Source organism: Rhincodon typus, chromosome 9 (genome assembly GCF_021869965.1).
Source record: "Rhincodon typus isolate 14 chromosome 9, sRhiTyp1.1, whole genome shotgun sequence".
Classification (NCBI taxonomy): Eukaryota; Metazoa; Chordata; class Chondrichthyes; order Orectolobiformes; family Rhincodontidae; genus Rhincodon; species Rhincodon typus.
Genome location: NC_063340.1, coordinates 6552003 through 6566752, shown reverse-complemented (window position 1 = coordinate 6566752; position 14750 = coordinate 6552003).

The following is a 14750-nucleotide window of genomic DNA, read 5'->3' as shown; positions in this document are numbered from 1 at the left end:
ATCGCTATGGGGACTCACGCTAAGAGGGGTTCTTGAGGTGCGGTTGGTTATGTATGAGCTAAAAGCCCTAGGTTCGAGTTCCCATCTAGGAATTGATGGCTAAGGAGGGTGTGTTTATAGCTTGACCAAACGGATTGAGAGTCAATCTGCAAATCCTTCCAACACACTCCAACGGCAGGTGAAAGGGCTGGGAGACATTCCTGACCAGTCATGCTATAGCAAAGGAATTGGAGCCTCTGTAGCCGGCATCCGGACTACAATGTGCAGGTAAAAGTGTACGTTGCCCCAGCAACCCGGATTCTTTCGGATGGATCCCAGTTGTCAGTGCAGATCAGATTGGTGCCAACAGCACACGGTTTGATCCGTATTGAGGCTGGGGTGGATTTCAAACCTGTGCCCTCACTCAAAGATGGAGCACTGCAGATCACACCTGCCTGTGGCCAGAGAAATGAAGGAGAACCACGTTAAACAGGACTGTGCTGGGGGCAGAACACCACTAATTTGTTAGGATGGCAATCGGAGATTCTGATACTGGATAGCAGAACAGGAGCATTGGCAATTATTTGCTTAGCGCCTAGAGCTCAACAAAACCAGAGGATAGTAAAATGTAGGGTATGCAGGGTAGATTGATCTTAGTAGGATAATAGGTCGGCACAACATCGTGCGCCAAAGGGCCTGTACTGTGCTGATCTGTTCTATGTTCTATGTTCTAAAACCAGGCTGGCATTCCCACGTAACACTGCGCCACTGACAGAGGTCCTGCCGGTTAGATTCACGAAAAACCAAAACTCCATGGGTTGCTGTCTCGGATTGAAATGAAAAATGTGAAGAAGAGCAAGGGGGAGTTCTCCCTGGTGTGCTGGTTGAAACATATTCCTCAATCAACATCAGGATGACAGATGATATCATCGTTACCACGCTGCTGTTTGTGGGATCTTGCTGGGCGCAAGTTGGCTGGCCTTTTTCCAATTACAGCAGCAATTATGCTTCAAAACGACTTGATTGTGTCCTGGGATAGTCAGTGGCTTGTCGGACCATTTCAGAGGTCAGTTAAGCATCAACCTCAGTTTAGATGTAGGCAGATTTGATGAGATTTTACAACAATCAATAATGGCTACTATGATCTCAATCACTGATGATTGGTTTATATTCCAAATGTATTAATTGATCTTAAATTCTACTAGCTGCTGTGGGATCTGAACCTGCACCCAGCTCCCAGCAGCATTATCCTTTGCATTATTAGTTTAGCTACGCTACCACCATGCTAGCATCATCCATTGCCAATATAGCAGATGGTGCACATTCAGTGACTAATGAGCATACACTCCATTCAGAAACCAACTAAGAGTCAGCCACCTTGCTGTGGGTCTGGAGTCACATGTAGGCCAGACCAGGTAAGGATGGCAGATTTCCTTCGCTAAAGGGCATTAGTGAACCAGAGGGGTTTTTAAACAGCAACCAGTGCACGGTGGCTCCGTGGTTAGCACTGCTGCCTCACAGTTCCAGGGACCTGGATTCGATTCCAGCATTGGATGACTGACTGTCTGTGTGGCTCTCCTCCCACGGTCCAACGTTGTGCAGGTTAACTGCCCGTAGAGCCTAGGGATATGCAGGCTGGGTGGATTAGCCAAGGGTTGGGGTGGGCTCTGGCCTCTTTCTATGCTGTAGCATTCTATGATTGGCGATAGCTCTCACGGTCACCATTACTGAGGCTTGCTTCCAATTCCAGATTTTATTCATTGAATGGAAATTCCTCTATCTGCTGGGATTTGAACCCACATTAGCCTGGTCCTCTAGTTTACTTGCTCTGTGAGATTTGTGTCAGCATCTCACTTGACTCGTAGAAAAGAATCAGATTGTTGGCAACACTTGGGAGTGTTCTCCTCAGATGTAATTTGAGAGAAGATTCAGAAACATAGGAAAGATTTGCTGGTGTAGGTCATTGGAGCCTGCTCTGCTAGTGGGTATGGTCATGGCTCATCATCCAACACAGTACCCAGCCCCTTTGATCCCTTTAGCTGTAAGAGGTGTAAATAGAGTTGTTGAAAATCATCAGGGTTGATAATAATGACCGACAGAAGAATGCTGATATAAAGTGAATGTAGGGAAAATAAAAACAAATGGAAGTGTGCAGAGAAAAACGTCTTTAATACAACAATTGACAAGTTTCTGAAACAGACTGTCTGAGATGCTGATAGAAGTAGATTCAATCTTGGCTTTCAAAATCATTATCTGAGGACAAAGCTTTTGCAGGACTACATGGAAAAGCTGTAGGAGTGGGACTCAGTGAGTTGTCCCTGTGGGTTAAGAGCCCAGGTAGACATATGGGCTGACTACCTTCTTCCTGTGTGCTATAACGATGGCTCGGTTCAATGCTTTCTGTTTAAACACGGACACAACATGCAAACTGTTTTAAAGCTTATTTTCAATTGAGGTTTCTGTCATCCTCTCACTATGTCTAGTTGCTGGAATAATGGGACACCCTCACATCCTTCCATTCTGTCTTATTGCCCCTTCCTCAGTCAAGATCTAGAAAAAACCGGAAAGTGGAGGTGCTGGTGTTGGCCTGGGGTGGTCATAGTCAGAAATCACATGACACCAGGTTATAGTCCAACAGGTTTGTTTAAAGTCACAAGCTTTAAGAGCTCAGCTCCTTCATCAGGTGGCATCTTCAATGCTCCAAAAGCTTGTGATTTCAAATAAACCTGTTGGACTATAACCTGGTGTTGTGTGATTTCTGACTTAGAAGAACCAGAGAAAGGAGAACTGTTTAGCAGAGGCCTAAAGAGCTATTTTCTATTAGAGAGAGACAATGGTGGTGCCTTAGCCTGAGGCTCACCACTCCTCAGGCAAGGGGAGAGGTTGAGAGTGAGATTTACCTCATGGTAACCTCAGTCGGTACAAGAGATGAACCCACATTGTTGGCATGACTTTGCATTGCAAGCTAGCCATTCAGCCAACTGAGCTAACCAGCCCTAAAGTGGGGCCTGTAGCATCCTGTGTGCCCTCTGCCCACGGTGATGAGTGGAAGAGGCTGTCAGATAAGGGAAGCAACACGTGAATCCGAATCTTCATCTTCATAGGTACTCCTCATTTTCTCTCCTCATTTTGTATAAATGTGCCTCTGTTGAGCTAATAGGGGGGTCAGTTAGCTCAGTTGGCGGGGCATCTGGCTTACAACGCAAAGTGATGCCAACAGCATGGGTTCAATTCGTACACTAACTCTAGTTGCTGTGAAGGTTCAGTCTTTTCAACCTTGTCTGTGGTGACTCCCAGGTTAAGCTACCACCAGTTATGTGTGTCTTTCTAACAAGAGAGCAAGACTATGATGACTCCACATTTGATTAAGTTAATACCTGAAAGCCAACAGGATTCTAGTTGCAGAGCATTTTGCTGAACGAAAGCTTTTCCTCAGGTATCAGGGATTTTTTGTTGTGTGATAATGTGGCTGAGATGAATTAGTACAAGCAAACAGGATGGGACAGGAATGCACACACAGGACCTCAGCTTTACACATGACGCGATGACATAATTGAATGAGACGATCTTTATTTCGGTTGTAAATAATGTGTGAACCATATGTGAACCAGAAGTGGCCAGCTGACTGAACAAAGGGAAGATTTGCAAATGCCTAAAGTCTGGTTGGGGCTGTGAGGGGGAGAAGACCAGAAATTCTGGCCTTTTGTTGTTTTTTTTTTGATAGTGTGGTCAGATTGAAAGTGATATAATTCATAGAGTCACACTCCTTTTGTTCCTGACGTGCGGTGCAGATGTCAGCATGTGCTATCAACAATGCTTCAGCCACACAGGCATCTGAGGGCGCAGATGCAGAAATATGGAGTGGTTAACAAGATGTGCTCTCTCCGTCCTTTTCCCCCATGTAGCTGATCCATGCAGGGTTACTCATCCACAGCGTGAAGCTCACTTCGCGTGCAACTCGCAAAAGATGCTGCACAGTTTCATCAGGAAAGAAGTCGCACTTTTGAAAGTTTTGCGGCAGCCGATGAATTTCTCGCTGGAATTACGGTTGACGATATTTTTAGGAAAGGTCAGAGGTGTTTACTTTAGTCCTGCACTACATCATAGTTACTGATTGTTGAGCGCGATTTATCAATGTGCAGTCAAAATGTTAGCAAGTTTCTTTCAACTCTAGGTACGTCAAGGGAGCCACCTTTGTTGTCATCAGTTCAGAGTGGGGAGCAGATTCAATACTAAATCTTAAACAAGAATTGTCATAGGAACAGGGCTAGGCCATTCAGCCCCTTGAGCCTGTTCTGCCAATCCTGCAATTCAGCAGTCATTTGTAGGGCTGGGGGGTTCAAGTGGCAGCTCTTGAGGAGCTGGCACAGGCAAAGTGGACAGAGTGGCCTCCCTCTGTATTGTATCATCCCCTGATTCTGTAGGTGCCCAACTCCTTGAGCTGGCAGCCGTCCATGTCACCCTCGCTTTATGCTTCGTCTACTGCCCCGAAAGTCTGCAATTCCATGGAGAGTCGACCTCAATGCAGAACTTGATGTACTACATGAACGCTTAAACCCATTCATTGACAGACAACAGCACTTGTGTGTAAAACAGGGCATGATGGGTAGCAAAGGGAGAAACACCTTTCCATTAACCTTGCTGGATGAAAGCCAGGGGGTTGAGACCCTTAAAGAAGAAGGTCGTGGGGTAATGTTTACTGCCCAGATCCAGCCAGGATCTCCCTGAACTCAGCTATACGCTGGCAGACCACGGGCCAACCTGTTTCTGATGGTTAACTGTCATAATATGAGAATCAGACTGCAACCATCAACATTGGACCTTTGCTGCCATTCTGCGCAGCAATTGGACAGGTGGAATCGGTTAGAATTGTATTTGCGGGAGTGTGCAAGAATGAGGAGGGGGGATCTCATAGAAGCCAATAAAATTCTAACAGGGCTAGAGAGGGTAAATATAAGAAGGCTGTTCCTGGTGAGTGGGAGTCTACAGCTATGCGTGACAGTCTAAGGATACAGGTCAGGCCATTTGTGACTGAGTAGAGGAGAAATTCCTTCACCCAGGGAGTGGTGAGATTGTGCCACAGAAAGCAGTTGAGGCCAAAGCATTGAATAATTTCAAAAAGGAGTTAGATATAGCATTTGAGCCTAAAGGGTTGAAGTATATGGGGGTAAGGTAGAGACAAGCTATTGATGATCAGCCATGACCCTAATGAATGATACAGCAGGCTCAAAAGGCCGAGGGGACTACTCCTGCTCCTATTTTCTATATTTTTACGAAATGTGCCCTGTGTAATGACCCAACCTCGAGGTTATCTGATAACCCCAGCCAAAAGGGAGTAAAGTAGGATAAGAAACTGTTAAAAATATTTCTGCAGGACTAGAAGACTCCTCTCTCTCCCTGGACTCCTTCCTTACCCTGCAGCACCCTATTTCTGCCTGTTATGGTGCCAGCCTTGAGCCACCATTTTATTCGCCCCGACAATGAAGTCCTGTCCTCAAAATGTCTTCCCAGCGCCCTGTGTCGGCTCGTCAGCCAATTGCCTGTTGAGCACCCCAAGACAAAACACAATTCTCAAAACCTGAGGCGAGCCTCTCAAGATAAAAGTTAAGCAAAAGGTGCAGATTTTCGGGACAGGTTTTGCACCTTGCTCGTACATTTTTATTTAATGATAGGACCGAAGTACTCAGCGAGGGCTAGCTGTCTGTGAGCTGTTCCACTGTCAAACAGGCTTCATTTGGGGCCTACTGACAACAATGTGAAGAGATTCCCAGGGGGTCCAAACACCAGCTGCCCACAGAGAGTGAGGTAATTAATTCGGAGGGTTAATTGTGCTCCTTACATTCCTCAATAGGTGAACAGACTGGAGGGCAGGGTTGAAAGATTGACCTGCTCACCCATCACGAGCCACACTCCTGATAAGTGTCCCTTTACCCTTTCATTAGGCAGCAATTCCTCTCTGTTCATTGATCGGTGTTCAATCAATCGGTTACCGCATTAGTGCAGGATTGCTATGCGTCCAAAGCAGACAAGGCACTGAATCCAGTCTATAATTATTCACTGTGGTCAATTGTTGTTGAACAAAACGTGACACTGTCCGCTGTACAATGCAAACAGACAGGCCAAGCTCACGTGCAGTTGCTCCAGAAGACATGAGCACAATCAGACCTGTCTTTGAAAAGATCCTGGTTTTGCAGGGAATGCAAGTAATGCTGCCCGAGAGTGTCAGGGGGAGAACTATGGCTACCCCCAGTCTTCTCCAGAAACTTTCCTCATGGTCATGAGTTGAAGTAGCCAGCTGATTCCTTTAGTGGAGATTGAGGGTTAGAATACTGGTGACCGTGGAATCAATGCATTGCCATGATCCTTATCACAGGCTCAGGGACCTGGGTTCGATTCCACCTTCTGTGTGGAGTTTTCACTTTCTCCATGGATCTGCGAGAGTTCCCTTCAGATGCTCTGGTTTCCTCTCACAGTCCAAAGACATGCAGGTTAGGGTGGATTGGCCATGCTATAATGGCCCATAGTATCCAGGGACATGCAGGCTAGGTGGGTTAGCCAGGGGAAATGCAGGGGTAGGGTAGGAGGGTGACTCTGGGTGGGATGCTGTTCAAAGGGGCAGTGTGGACTCAATGACCTAAATGGCTTGCTCCCACACTGTAGGGATTCTATGAACAAATGCTGGCCTTGCCGGTGATGCCCTCATCTCACGACAAAAGTGGCAGAGAAAAAACCGAGAGCGCACTGTTTAAAGTGCTGCAACAGGATGGACTAGGAACACTGAAATATATCACAAGCAAATGTTACACCTTCTCAATCCTCTCCCGAACTGCCATATCAGGCAGTGAAGTCAGACAGTGAGATGTGGTGTTTAAGGGAAGAAAGAGAACAGTAATCTAGCACTTTATGTGCCCAGATGTTAGAGATTTAGGATAATTAAATATCGTCCCATCAGCAACAGGGTCTTCAATTTTTCATTGTTTGTTCTGACAACATTTTTATTCAGCACATGTGTAATCTGGTGCCCTGTGGTATAAAGAGGATGTAAATAGCTAATGGGGAAGTGCTATCAGCTGAGTGTTACAGAAGGTATATTATTAGCCATTCAAATACCACGTCCTTTGATGCTTGAGAGTTAATTGAACCCAATTGCCTCTTTCTCCCCCGATTACTGGTGGATTACTGCGTCAGTTAAACCTGAGTTGTCTGTCATTCTAATCGGGCAGTTTTAAAAGGACTGCAGCTCTTTGTGAATTAACAAGTCCTTCTTTCCTCTTCCTCCTTCCTGCACTCCCACACAATTACCCCTCCCCTTACCCAGCCCCACAACCTCCCCCAGGGTTAAGAAGTGGGTGCCTGGTAATGCAAAAATCTTCAATTGCAACGTGTAGGAAAGGCTGTTGCCGATTTGTAACCGTGCTCGCTGTTAAAAAATAGACTCGGGTCGTCAGGTAAATGAAAAGGAATTTAGAAGGAGAATCATATCCCCAGGTCAATCCTCCTACCTCCCCTAGGTGGAAGTTCTCACTACTCTTTGGGTGAGGGGGTAGGGGCTAGTTCTGCCCCCTGGGAGTGAATCTGAGGAGGGTCCACGTGTCTTTCTGGGTAGGATGCACTCAGCAAATCTCTAGCTATAAGTGCCTCACCCCACCCCACAGTACAGATAGCGGGTAGGAGTCTGGTCACTCACTGTTGAGGGATATCCAGCTAAGTCACTCAAGGTTCTGGGGTTCTACTCACTTAAAGTCAGGGGACGGGTTGTTAGGGGCCACTGCTGTGGGAGAGTCTCCCGAACAAACCTCCAAGACCACCGGACTCCATCCTAGGTCAGGCTCTCTCCGCGCCAGCAGTCTTGGAACTCCTTCCCTAACGGCATTGTGGGTCTACCTAGAGCATTTCAAGAAAGCAGCTCAAAGTCACCTTCTGCAAGGGCAACTAGGGATGGACAATAAATATCAGCCAGTGATGGCTGCTTCCCCATGAGTGAATAAGAAAAAAAAACAGCCACTCCTCGAACAGCGAGCTTTGAACTCGGTATCTTGCTGTTGGCGAACCCCCAAATATAACCATTCGTTTCTTGGTAGGTGTCCATGTCGACTCCAGCTCTCCCAGTAGCTAAGTAACAATTTGTCCACTTTATTCCACCCCCACCTCCAGCCCGAGGAATATCAAGTAAATGGACCAGATCCAGTTGTTCAGTGTCTGTTCAGGGAAGACAGCGTGCTGCTTACAGTCAAGTGACCCCTTCAGATGATCTATTATCTCCCCACTTAGATATTGAGTTGCCCAGCCATTCACTATTATAATGCCCTCTGCATTTCAGCATTTTACCTCCATTCTCCACGTTCTGTTCTCCACCTTCTCTCCCACAGCTGTGGCCCTTGACAACCTGACCCTGACATTAAGTGGGTAGAACCCCAGAACATTAGCTGGATAGCCCTGAACAATGAGAGACCAGACTCCTGTAGTGTTATCTGTATTGCTCCCTGACTGTGTTCCTGCAGCTTACAGGACTGGAGGCACTGGACGCACTTGTGCAGGGTTGACCCTGGATTGTACAGTTATAGACCCCCTGACACTGACTATTGTCCAAGCCCATGGAGTGATATCAGAGGCTGCCCTTTACTTACTGTCCTGGGGACGCCCTGCCTGAATAATTTCTCCCTGGACTCAACTGAGCACTACTCCCCTTCGACTTTGAGACATGGCCATTTGGGTCTTAACTAAAATTAAGGGGTCATCCATTTCAGACAGAGTTGAGGAAACATCTTCTCTCTCAGAGGGTCAATGAATCTTTGGCAATCCCCTTCTTCAAGAGGCGGTGGATGCAGAATCTTTAAATATTTTTGAGGTAGACTTTGATAAATTCTTGATTCCCTGGGGGATGAAAAGTTATTGGGGGATATGCAGGAATGTAGAGTTGAGGTTGAAATCATATCAGCCATGATCTTAATGAATGGTAGAGCAGGCTCGAAAGACCGAGTGGCCTAATCTAGTTCCTTGTTTGTACTCGAGTTACTCTTACTTGAGAAAGGATGTACTGGCCCTGGAGGGGGGTGCAGAGGAGGTTCACTAAGTTAATTCCAGAATTATCTAATGAGGAGAGATTGAGTAGACTGGGGCTATGAAGAAGAATGAGGGGGCATCTTATAGAAACATATAAAATTATGAAGGGAATAGATCAGATAGAATCGGGGAGGTTGTTTCCACTGGTGGGTGAAACGAGAACAAGGGGGCATAGCCCCAAAATAAGTGACAGCAGATTTAGGACTGAGTTGAGGAGGAACTTCTTCACCCAAAGGGTTGTGAATCTGTGGAATTCCCTGCCCAGTGAAGCAGATGAGGCTACCTCATTGAATGTTTTTAAGGCAAAGATAGATTTTCGAACAGTAAAGAAACTAATGTTTATTGTGAGCGGGTGGGTGAGTGGAACTGAGGCCATGAAAAGATCAGCCATGATCTTATTGAATGGTAGAGCAGGCTCGATGGGCCAGATGGCCTACTCCTGCTCCTATTCCTTATGTTCAGTTTACTGTCACTGCGATAGCCCCTCTCCCTAAAGCACTGTAATAAAAATTATTTTAATATTCTGGCAATTAGTGGCACAAAAATCAAGAGGACGTTTGTGTTTCAGTGCAGAATGGTCTGTTTTTACATTATGTTGTGCTGCTGTTACATAAATCTGAACTCCATACTCTTTAAATTAGTCCTTATCTTAATTAAATCCCATTTAGATTCTTCAGGGCAGTGTTTCAGAATCTCCTCCAGATATTTTACCAAGGCAGGGAACATGCATGCATTAGGGACCGCTGTTATCAGGAATTTACCTCTCCTGTGCTAATTGATTCCAGGCCGATTGCATTCAGATAAGCCTCTTCGCAACTACATACTTTGCAATGCAATAACTAAAACGAGCCACTTTGTAAAAACGGCTAAATCCTTGTTGAACCCACATGAAGACAGTTCATCAAAAAAAAAGGCCAGTGGTCCTTTTGCAGTGAAACTAAGGGGGAAAATAAAATCATACAGTGGTTAAAGGTACGTTCCAGCCTGATTGCCCCCTTTGAAGAGCCATATCCTGGTCTTCTGGCCAATATTTACCTCTCAATGAGCATTTGGCTTCTCCAGCATTTGGGGATTGACAATAAATGCTGGGCCTCACTAGCCCACATCCCGTGAATGAATTGAGAAAAAAAGATTATTGGATCGTTACCTCCCTGATGAGTGTGGGATCTTGCTGTGTGCAGACTGGTAGCTGCATATTCCACATTACAACACATGTCAAAAGGGCCACACTGTGAAATAGATCCACAGAAGCTGGTATCCCATCAGCCTTTATTTACACATGAACAGTCCTCGCCTATAGTACCGCCTCATACAGTCAGGCGCTGGAGTGGGAGTATCTCCAATACTACTGTTTCTATCTGTCAGCCAGAGCTCCCTGATTGGGGCTGTTAACAGCCCCAGTCAGGGAACTCATATTCTGTGAGGTCCAGCTGGCTGACCTCATTACAAGCACTGCACTTTGGTTGGAGAGTGCTTTGAGCCATTTGGTAGATGTGGGGGGGTGCTTTATAAATGCACTTCAATTTGAAAGCAGATTCAGCCTTGCGAACCAAGCATCATCAAACCCCCAATGGGGCCACATAATGTCATATTACGGCACATAGGTCCATGCTAGCCTTAAAATCACTGCAGCCAGGTGTGAAGACCAATGTAATTAGTTTAGGGGACGTTCAAGTTTCATTTGTTAAGGTTTGAAATGCTAACTAGGGCTGGATAATCATAGAATCTGTCTCCTCAAGTTACCTGTGCTACAATGCTTCTGTTTCCTAATCCTCTCGAATTACATGAGGAAGGTTAATATGTACATTGAAAATTGCGCTAATTTGGATCAATTGACTATAGTGGCTATTAGTTAAAAATTAATCTCCACCTCTATCAGGATCAGTGTTAAATCTGCTGCATACTGAGTATGCAGGAGATGTTTCTCAAATGTCGTGCTGTTCACCAAGGAACCTCTTTTTGTTCTTTACTTAGAGGCATGGATGTGGACCTGGGAGATTTCAGCGAGTCCCACACAGTGGTGTGAAACAGTGTTTGGCAGTGTGTGAGCGGGTATGTGGCAGCCCTAGGATACCTCCCTTCTGACTGGCAAGAGGAGCCCGGTGGAGGAGAAAACAGAGTCAATGTTTCGGGTCCGGTGACCCTTCCTCAGAAGACCCTTTCGGGTCACCGGACCAGAAACGTTAACTCTGTTTTCTCCTCCACAGATGCTGCCAGACCTGCTGAGCTTTTCCAGCAACTTTGTTTTCGTTCCTGATTTACAGCATCCGCAGTTCTTTTGGTTTTTTTTTAAAGAGGAGCCCAGTCCTCACCCAGAGGGAAAACCAGCAAGAAACCAGTATGAAACCAGAGCAAGATCTACTGGTGCATACTGGTTTTGATCTGGTGGATTTATTCTGGAGGTGACCATAAGATAGGCCATTCTGAATTTTCAGCATACTCTATGATTAAAGCCCAGACTGCCTCTCTATTCGCTTTCAAGTTATTACCGAATGAAGTGCTGTGGAATCATATACAAGTGACAGCTCATGTTTCTGTGTAACTTACTGTCAGGTCTTGCCATGATCATCAGTACCTCCAAACACTCACCATAATGGTGTTGCCAGTAACATACACTCTGTGATACGGTGGACTACATATGATATGTAAGGCATTCAAACAGCCCATTCAACCCAAAAGTTCCATGCTAATATTTATTCCCCATGTAAGTGTTCTCCCACTCTTCTTCATCTAACCCCACCAACATATCTTTTTATTCCTCTCTCCCTCATCTCCTGCTTAATGCTTATACATATTGCTTGAAACTCTAGTGACGGAAATGCCTTGTTCTGGACCGATGGGAATTCTGACAGTCTGCTTTCCCAGGACAGAAGGTAACATTAGAGCACTGACTGTAACAGATTCCGCCAAACAGAGCTCCCTTGACAAACCACTGTGTATATTAAGTCACACAGTCATACAGCATGGAAACAGACCGTTCGGTCCAACCAGTCCATGCTGAACATAATCCCAAACTAAACTAGTCCCACCTGCCTACTCCTGGCACATATTCCTCCAAACCTTTCCTATTCAAGTACTTATCTAAGTGTCTTTTAAACATTGTATTGTACACACATCCACCACTTCCTCTGGAAGCTCATTCCATGTACCTCGTATCTTTTTTAACTCTCCTCTTACCTTAAAAATATGCCCCCTAGTCTTGAAATCTCCCATAACAGGGCGACTAGAACTGGCCTCATCAATGTCCTGTACAACCTCAACGTAACGTCCCAACTCTTATACTCAAAGGACTGTGCAATGAAGGCAAGTGTGCTAAACATCCTTCTTAACCACTCTGTCTATATGTGACACAAACTTCAAAGATTTATGTATCTGAACTCCTAGGTCTCTCTGTTCTACAACACCGTCCAGGGCCCTACCATTAATTGTATAAGTCCTGTCCCGGTTTGTTGTACCATAATGCAATACATTTAGCCAAATTGAACTCCATTTGCCATTTTTCAGCCCATTGACCCATTTGTAATCTTAGAAAACCTTCTTCACTGTCTACAATGCCACCAATTTTGGTGTCATCTGCAAACTTACTAACTGTGCATTCTGTATTCTCATCCAAATCAACATTAACGTTAAAGAGGTCCATTCAAAAGCCCGATAACAGTGGGGGAACAAGCTGTACTTGAATCTATTTGTATGTGTATGCAAACTTTTATACTTTCTGCTCAATGGAAGACGATGGAAGAGAGTATAACTGGGGCGGGAGGGGTCTTTGATTATGTTGGGTGCTTTCCCAATGCAGCAGGAAGTATAGATAGAGTCAATGGATGGAAGGCTGGTTTGCAAGATGTACTGGGTTATGTTCACAGCTCTATTTACTTTCTTGTGTTATTTGGAAGAGCAGTTGCCACACCATGCTGTGATGCATCCACTGTCTATAGTGCATCTAGAGAAATCGGACACGGCAAATTCCCTCAGCTTTTTATACATGAACCTGAATCCGGGTTATCCCCTTACAATTTTGTATACAGACAGAAAGGGATATAGGCTTCTGAGTGCAATGTGGCATTGAGGTAAGTGATCCATGACAACATGGGACAGTAGACTAGAGGGGCTGAATGGTCTACTTCTGCTTCATTGATCCTTGAAATTTAGATGTAAATTGAAACAACTCATGCATGTAGTGACAAACTATTGTCTGATCTATAGGTCAGTGCTCTTGTCAGTTAAATGTACTGAAATGATCTAACGGGGTGAGGCTGTACCTTTAATGCTGATTCAGTTAAACATCAGCTCAATGTTCTCCATAAGGGGGGCTCTTTCTGTCTGTGTGTGCAACTGTGACAGACATAAGACTGAGATTCCTCAGTGTGTCACTTCACCACATGCCGTCTGCAAAATGAGGCAGGCTCTGTGTGGCTGGAAACATGTGACCACAAAACTATCTCTTCCTCCCACAGATAGAAAATTGAAGGAATATGTTCCTTGGAATTAATTTCGGTTGACTATCTTCCCCTTTCTCTCCTTGCGAGGAGTGACTCACGCTGGGGTTACATCTTAGAGTGGAATGAGCATTTGTGGCTCAGAAAGTGGCCATTTGAGCCATCGAGGCCATGCCAGCTCCCTGTGGAATAATCCAGCCAGTTTCCATTCCCCTCCTTTCCTGACAGTTCCACAGGCTCAATTCCTTTGCGTGCCCATCCAGTTTCCTTTAGGAATTGTCCTCTGTCTCTGCTTCCTCAACATTCATGAGTGGTGAGATCCAAGTCATTATCACCCACTGTCTAAAAAAATGGTGCTTGCTCTCATCATCCTGTAGCTCTTGCTCAACATCTTAGAATTCTGGTCCCCTAGTCCTTGTAACTTTAGGTAATGAGGACGGCTATTATTACGAATGTGTCATAGTGCTGTAAACAAGAGTGTGAATCCGAACAGATCATATCGAGAAGGTTCTGACTGTGGCAAGGCAGCTGCTTCATATTGGAGCCCGTTCCTGTAATCGCTGAATGTCTCCATTCACACACACACACACACTCACTCATCCTTTATCACAGGCCATGATGTAGTGATCAGGATTGGGTACAGGCAGGCTGTATGTTGTGTACACTCACATATGGTGTATGTAGTGAAATACTCAGCGTGACATTGTGCTGTCTACTTGACCTCATTGTATTGGGTTTAGTGACTTCTAACCCTTCCAGAGGGACAGCATCCGGGACAGGAGGTTTGACAATAGTCAGAGCCCAGGGCTATAAGTGGTCAGGCCTGATTGGGCTGAGGGGCAGGGGTTAGCACCTGCTGTACACAGGTCAAGCACAGCTGCTGTTCAGGAATGGGGTATCTGAATCTGAAGGGTGGGCAGAATGGCTAGGACTGAGCAAAGCAAGTAACGCATGTGAGCAAAGGAGCACAAATTAGCTGCTGATCGCTACATCGCAACAATAATTCCTCAAATACCGAAGCAAGCCAGATTTGAATTGCAGCAAGACATGGATATCCAGGCTTGGGTTGACAAGTCGCAAGTAACAGTCACACTGTCCAAATGCCAAGCAAGAGATTTCCAAACATCACCCCTTGATTTTCAACTACATTAATCTTGTTCAATTCCCCACCTTCAACATCCTGGAGTTAACCATGGGCCAGAAACGGAATTGGGCTAGACGTATAAAATCAGTGGCTACAACAGCAGGTCAGAGGCTGGGAATTCTGCAGCA